The 7565-nt window shown below is 45.6% G+C and overlaps 1 non-coding gene across 1 annotated transcript; it reads right to left on the reverse strand.

Moving 5' to 3' along the window:
- Positions 1-6980: 6980 nt before the first annotated feature.
- TRNAE-UUC (transfer RNA glutamic acid (anticodon UUC)) lies at positions 6981-7053 on the reverse strand. The gene has a single exon. It is a non-coding gene; the product is annotated as a tRNA-Glu (tRNA).
- Between the last annotated feature and the right edge of the window lie 512 nt (positions 7054-7565).

Below are 7565 nucleotides of genomic sequence, written 5' to 3' on the forward strand. Positions count from 1 at the left end.
GCATGGTCTTGACAACTAGCTGTCCTTTCAGCCCAGGTTTCCTAGGAAAATAGGGGCCCAGAGAGGGGATGCCATATGACTGGCATTTTTTCCTTCTGAAAAAAATTTCTCTAGGATCCAGAAGCGATCTCAAGACTCTCCCACTCCTGACCCACACGGGACAAGCTAGCATCTACCTCACAATGTGACAGGTCTCTTAGGGAGTGGGAGACATAACTGAGAAAAATGGTCTCTTTCAGTATGTAAAGTCTTGATATAAATACATAAGACTGGCCTTCAGATTTTTCTTGATAAGATGTCGGAGGAGATGAACAGTTTACACAAAGGAAAAGCAGACAATAAATCCTAATGTGGAAGTGTGCCCAGTCTCACTAGCAATGAAAGAAATGGGAATTAAATAACTTCAAGGTACAATTATGTCCCTATTAAATGAGCAAAAATAAATAAAAATGATAAAATCTGATGTTGTCAGTGCCTCGGGGATGGAGAGAGAGTAGAGTGGTCACTCAGATTGCCTGGGCTTCCTGGAGAGCACTGGGGTGGTAAAATGATTCAAACCTTCTGACCTAGAAATTGGACTTGGGGAACTATACCCCAGGGAAATATTCAAGGGAAGAAAAAGGCATTTGTGTGAAGACATTCCTCGTTGTGCTTTTATAATATATATAAAAAAAAATGGAGAGACTTCTCTGGCGGTCCAGTGGTTAAGACTTCACGTTTCCACTGCAGGGGGCTTGGGTTCCATCCCTGATGAGGGAACTAAGATCCCATGTACCATGAAGCCAAAAGGAAAACTTCTTGAACTGAATAGCAATGAAAATACAACATATCAACTTAAATAAATCAAATGGGAAAAGTAACAAATTAAAAAAAATAAAATTGGAAACAACCCAGCCTCAGGGGATGAAGGAACAAACTGATATATCAACACAATAGGTAGGATATTCAGAATGACAAGCTGAGGACAGAGGGCTCCGCAGACATGTGCACATGCAATCATACCGAGGAAGAGGCGCAGAACACAAATAGACACACACAGATCACAACCACGAGTCATGTGTGCGTGTATCAGAGATCTAGGGAGAATTTGGCGAAGGTAATTGAGCTTAATGCTCATTAATTTCCATATTCTATAAAAATTGCGCTTCCATTCATAATTTGTAAAAGGATAAGGACAAATCCCTCGAGGAAACAGATGCTTCAGATCTCCCCGGTCATCAGTTCCAGGGCCTGGGGAGGTTCTTTCTTTGTTCTAATCTCAGTTTTCCCAGCCACCACCCCCTCAACCCCGAACATTTCTCATTGTTCATCCTCCCGGGAAGCTACAAAGCAGCTCTGTATCCCACCTCTCCTTTGTTTAATAGAATATAACTTCAGTAATAAAATAACAATTCTATCTCCCCATCCCTACTTCACAAGCCTGCCCTGGATTCCTGGACTCAAGCATTCTGCTTCTTGTTAAGAATTTCAAACGACTCCTCCGAAAGCAGACACTGGCCGTGGTCCAACCTTCAGATGAAAAGTACTCCGGCTTCTGAAGGCTTCCCCTCTCTCTTAGCGTTGCCTGTCCTTGTGGCCATCCTGATGGGGGCAAGTAGAGAGAAGCGAACACCTCAAATTTCATTTTAACACCCATTCTGCATCGGAAGACCATTAAAGGGAGAGCCAGCGGCCCTACACTGCTGCTGTGTGTCAGCAATTGCTGCTGTGTCCTGGGGCAGAGCCGCAGGATGGAAGGCTGAGCTGCTCATCTGATGGTTTGATTGGCATTTTGCAGACAGGGGTGGGAGAGGCAAGCCCGGGAAGCAGCAAGCTGTACAGCTCAGAAATAATGAGAGGATCCGAATTGTGAGAGAGAGAGAGAGAGCATGGAATAAATAAGAGAGACCTAGGAGTTGAATGATGAGGGACAGGCTTCTGTTCTTTCCTCTGCACCTCTTTGCCAAGCAGCTAGAGCCTGGGGCAAGGAGACAGGCAGGCTGACTAGGGAGCGGCCCCTGGGGGCCCATTCTGCCAGCTGCTGGGGTGTTTGGGGCAGAATGAGCAGAGGATGCCCATGTGAGAAAACCAAGAGCACAGAGCCAGATTTGCTCATGGTCACCAGCACATTTCAGACCCACGGCCTGTCTCAGCTTTTATCCCTCTCCTCCATCCCCACTCCCTTTGCCATCCATCTGCCTTCCTTCTCCTAGGTTCCTGCATTAACCTCATAACCAGTCTCTCCACCCCATTCTTGCCCCTCTTAATCTATCCTTCCTTGTTCCTGCTAGAATCCTCTCTCTAAACAGCCCCTCTGAACAGGTCACTCCTCTTCTGAAAATTCTTTAATAGTTGCCTATTTTCTATTAGGATAAAATTGTGGCTTCTTAGCCTGGCACACAACGCAGTAGGCGTTCTGGCCTCTGCCCCTGCAGTTCCACCACAGTCCGTTCTCACTGTGCTCTTCAGGCCCTGGCAAGGCTGAGCTGGGAGAGGTTCCAGCACTCTCTGTGATGATTCCAAGTCCCCCCGACACCCGCACACCGGCTTGGATGGCCTCTCTCCCACAGTCCCTTCCTACCCTGTCTACGTCTCCATGATGACAATGAGCAGAGAATATTTCAATTGTCTGTACGTCTGCCTTCGCCCTCAGCTTCCTAAAGAGAAGGGTCTTCCTTGATTGTCATTTTTTATAGGTAATACAGACACAGTGAACAACAATGAAAAAGTTCAAAAGAAAACACTACAAAAAGGAATTCTCCTTCCCATCCTATCCTCAGCCATTTCCTCCTCATAGGCAATACTCTTACTATTTTCTTCTGTATGTTTCCAGGGATGTTCTATGGGTATACAAATATAATTACATGGTATATTCCTTTTTTTTTTTAATCTCAAAAGTAGCATACTTTGCCGCACCTTGCTGTTTCCATTTCCTATATCTTGGCTCCCACCTGAGTCATCCTGGGCTGGTACATTCCTGTTGATGGTTACATAGTATTCCCTGGTGTGAAGAAGGCATGTGGGTTAGAAAAGCACCCACGCGTGTCTGTTGAATTGACAGTGGGTTTCTCTGCTGTCCCAGGCACCTTAGACATGTGTCTCTCTCAGTTCGGTTCAGTCGCTCACTTGTGTCCAATTCTTTGCGACCCCATGGACTGTAACAAGCCAGGCCTCCCTGTCCATCACCAACTCCCAGACTTTGCTCAGACTCATGTCCACTGAGTCGGTGATGCCATCCAACCATCTCATCCTCTGTCATCCCCTTCTCCTCCTGCCCTCAATCTTTCCCAGCATCAGGGTCTTTTCTAATGAGTCAACTCTTTGCATCAAGTATTGGAATTTCAGCTTCATCATCAGTCCTTCCAGTGAATATTCAGGATTGATTTCCTTTAGGATTGACTGGTTTGATCTCTGGAATTAGGTGTTTGGGAGGTGAGAGGTCTGTTCTGAGGTCTGTCTGGCCCAGCAAGGTTTATCAAAGGCTGACAGTGTCTTCTGTGAGATGCTGAGCACAGTACCCTCCTTCAGGCCAGGAAGTAGGTTGTGGAATCCCTAGAGAGCTAAACTTCTGCTCCCTGCCACACCTTTGTTTTGTGTTTGTTGAATAGTAAATATTAGGATCAACTCTGCTCCCTCAAGATACAAGAGTTCGATGGCTAGGCAGTCTCCAGGGCAGGGAGGAAATAAGGAAAGTCCTGGAAAATCAGGCTGAAACCTCTGAGAAAATATTAAATCATCATTTAGTCTGAGCCCTGGGGATCTACCTATGAACGGATGCTCTCATATCTCACTGGGACGAGAGGAAATGCAGTAAACGTGAGGGAGGGGCGGTTTTCATTGTCTTAAGGGAAAACATCCCTGAAGACAAATGATGGAATCTTTTTAATCTTGTTTCAAGGTCTTTCTAGCCAAACTCTATACAGTTTGTTGTTGTTGTTGTTGTTATTTAGTTGCTTAGTCATGTCCAACTCTTTAGCGACCCCATGAACTGTAGCCTCCAGGCTCCGCTGTCCATGGGATTCTCCAGGCAAGAATACTGGAGTGTGTTGCCATTTCCTCCTCCAGGGAATCTTCCTGACTCAGGGATCAAAACATTTCCTGCATTGGCAAGCATGTTCTTTTGCACACTCATCTGTGGTGCTCTAAGATATACCCAAGTGTTCATTAAGCTGTCTTTACAGTGTATGTATCTGAATGGGTATATTTCCAATGCAAGGATTTTGGAGAAGGTTCGATTAAAGCTCAGCCAATGTTGAGGCAAATGACAAATCAAAGAGTGCTGAGAGGACTTCCCTGGTGGTTCAGTGGTTAAGAATCTGCCTGCCAATGCAGGGGACACGGGTTCCATCCCTGGTCTGGGAAGATTCCACCTACTGAGGGGCAACTAAGCTCGTGTGCAACAACTATTGAAGCCCACGTGCCCTAGAGCCCATGCTCTGCAACAAGAGAAGCCACCGCAATAAGAAGCCTGAGCACCACAGCTAGAAAAAGCCCACTTGCAGCAACGAAGACCCAACTAGGCCTTAATAAATAAAATGTAAAAGTTTAAAAAAAAACAAAACAGTGCTAAGAACTGATGTCCCAGTGTTTCTCCTTGGAGGTGAGGGTGTGTCTGGAATGGAGACTACATACGAACCCTCTGTTGGGAGTCTCCCCTTGCTCTCTCTTTTATGTCTTTCCCATGCTTCATATCCTGGATATCAGGAAAACTCTGGAGTGGTGAGTTGCAGAGAGGAGTGAGAATTGAGGGCAGGAAAAGAAAGTAGCTTTCACATGGCTTGGGCTGGCTTGACAGGTGACAAATAGCAACTAAAATTCAGTAGCGTGCAGGAAGATTAACTCCAGGGGTTCAGCCCTCTGGTATTCTCCAGCTTTCAAGTAGATCTTGTCTTCCCCTCTCCCACCTCTGCAGATGGTGCTGTCTGTTAGGGAAGGTCAATGAATAGGGGAGTTCAGGTCCTCTCCCACAATATACTGCCAGATGTGGGCTCAGAGGCAGAGAATCAGAGGGAAGCCTGAGGGAAGGGAAGAGAAGCAGAATTCTGGAGAGCAACTTGTAAGTCTTCATCAATCCCCATTTTCTGCTTGCTGCCTCCAGACTGCCCCTCCTAGAGCCAGTCTAGCCCATCTCCTGAACAATAATGCCCGCAAGATTCATCTCTTACTCTGCTCTCTTTTCTATTTTTTAATATTTATTTATTTTGGGGTGTGTCGGGTCTTTGTTGTGGCACACAGGATCTTTTGTTGGGGTGCTTGCAGGCTCTGGTGCCCACAGGCTCAAGCGGCAGCACACGGGCTTCATCGCCCCGCGGCATGTGGGATCTTAGATACTTGACCAGGTATTAAACCTGTGTCCTCTGCATCGGAAGTTGGATTCTTAACCACTGCACCAGCAGGAAAGTCCCTCTTACTCTGCTTTCTCATTTGTTCTTATTCTTCCATTCATTTTTCTGTTTCTGCCTGGGCCCCTTTTCTTCCTTTGAGATCAAGAGTGAAAGAGAGGTTTGAGGGAAGGCCTTTGTGGACAGAAGGTATGATACCAAGACCTGGCTGGAGGAGAGGCCTCGAGGCAGTGAAAGAGGGAAAGGGGACTAAGGGAGCCAGAGAAGCTAAGGTACCAAAGCCACAGGGCTCTGCTTCTTGTTGATGTTCTGTTGCTAAGTCGTGTCTGACTCTTTTTGACCCCATGGACTGCAGCACGCCAGGCTTCCCTGTCCTTCACTGTCTCCCAGAGTTTGCTCAGACTCATCTCCATTGAGTCGGTGATGCCATTCAACCATCTCATCCTCTGTCACCCCCTTCTTCTCTTGCCCTCAATCTTTCCCAGCAGCAGGGTCTTTTCTAATGAGTTGGCTCAAAACATTGGAGTTTCAGCTTCAGCATCAGTCCTTCCAATGAATATTCTGGACTGATTCTTGGTGGGAGGCTTTATGGTGTTTCGCCTGCTGAGGCTGAGAGGAAGCTCTCAGTTGTACCACTTGCTCCTTTCTCATCTGGCTGCTGGTTTAAACAGGACTTTCATGCTTAGGATTTACTGGCCTCTTGAATCTGTGCTTCTGCTGCTGCTGCTAAGTCTCTTCAGTCGTGTCTGACTCTGTGCGACCCCAGAGACGGCAGCCCACCAGGCTCCCCTGTCCCTGGGATTCTCCAGGCAAGAACACTGGAGTAGGTTGCCATTTCCTTCTCCAATGCATGAAAGTGAAAAGTGAACGTGAAGTTGTCAGTTGTGTCCAACTCTGTGCGGCCCCCATGGACTGCAGCCCACCAGGCTCCTCCGTCCATGGGATTTTCCAGGCAAGAGTACTGGAGTGGGGTGCCATTTCTTTCTCCACTATTGTCTTTTACCAGTTCTGGAAACTGCTCAGTCATGATCTCTCCTCAGATATTTGCTTCTGCTCTATTTGTTCTTTCTTTCTGGGATGTTAATGTGTCAGGCCTCTATCCACTGTGTCTCTTATCTTCCCAAGTCCCTTCTTCCTTTTTTTTTCTCTCTGTGCTGCATTCTGGGTAATTCTTCACTATTATCTTTTACTTTGCTAATACTCTGTTCTACTGCATCTAAGTTACTTTTATTTATTTATTTTTTTCCTAAGTTACTTTTAAATTAATGACTGGCTTTTCAATTGTAGTTCCTGTAGGTTTTTTCTCTTTTAGAAATTAAAAAAATTTCTATTAACTTTAAAAAATTTTTTAAATTCTTTTCAAACTTTAAAATTTTTTGTTCTGTATTGGGGTATAGCCAATTAACAATGTTGTGGTAGTTTCAGGTGAACAGTGAAGGGACTCAGCCGTATATATACGGTACCCATTCTCCCCCAAACCCTCCTCTCATCCATAGAATTTTTTTTTTTTAATTCATTTTGACACCTTAACACAATTTCTTATTCTTTGTAAATATTTTCAGGCTTATCTTTTACTTTTTTGACCACAGGAAGCATGATTTATTGTCTATATCTTTTTTTTTTTTTCTTGCCCATGCCACACCACTTGCCGGATCTTAGTTCCCCAACTAGGGATTGAACCTGGGTCCTCAGCAGTGAAAGTGCAGAGTCCTAACCACTGGACCACCAGGGAATTCCCTATAGTCTACATCTGATCGTGCTAATTGTGAAGCCTCAGCTGTTTCTCCTTTGTCCCATGTTTCTATGATTCTCACTCATGGAGCCTTCTTTTCTTGGTGGCTCAGCTCTTTAACCAAGTTCTGGTAACTGCACTTGAACACATGATTATTTATCATACATTGCTCCAAATAAATAGGAATCATTTGAGTATAAAGGAGCCTTTCTCTAGAGAAGAGTGTGCTTACGTCTGCCAGGCATCAGAGGCACCACCAGTCCTGAGCTATCGAACAAGTTCTGGTCCAAGTTTCCCTGGGTCACCTGGGCAATGTGAGCCTAGCCTGGGGTACTTCAGTCCACCCTTACCCTGATGATGAAGCCGCTCAGGGTCTCAGTGTATTGAGAAAATAATCTTTATTAGATTCTCCACTATGTGCAGGCACTGAGCGTGGACTTCTAGTTCCCTCCCTCTTCCAAGTGATCGAAATGAAAGTTCAGCTTTGCTAGGACTGTTGAACTCTTTCAGGG

Source organism: Giraffa tippelskirchi, chromosome 3 (assembly GCF_054371585.1).
Source record: "Giraffa tippelskirchi isolate mGirTip1 chromosome 3, T2T-mGirTip1v1.2.pri, whole genome shotgun sequence".
In the NCBI taxonomy this organism is placed as follows: Eukaryota; Metazoa; Chordata; class Mammalia; order Artiodactyla; family Giraffidae; genus Giraffa; species Giraffa tippelskirchi.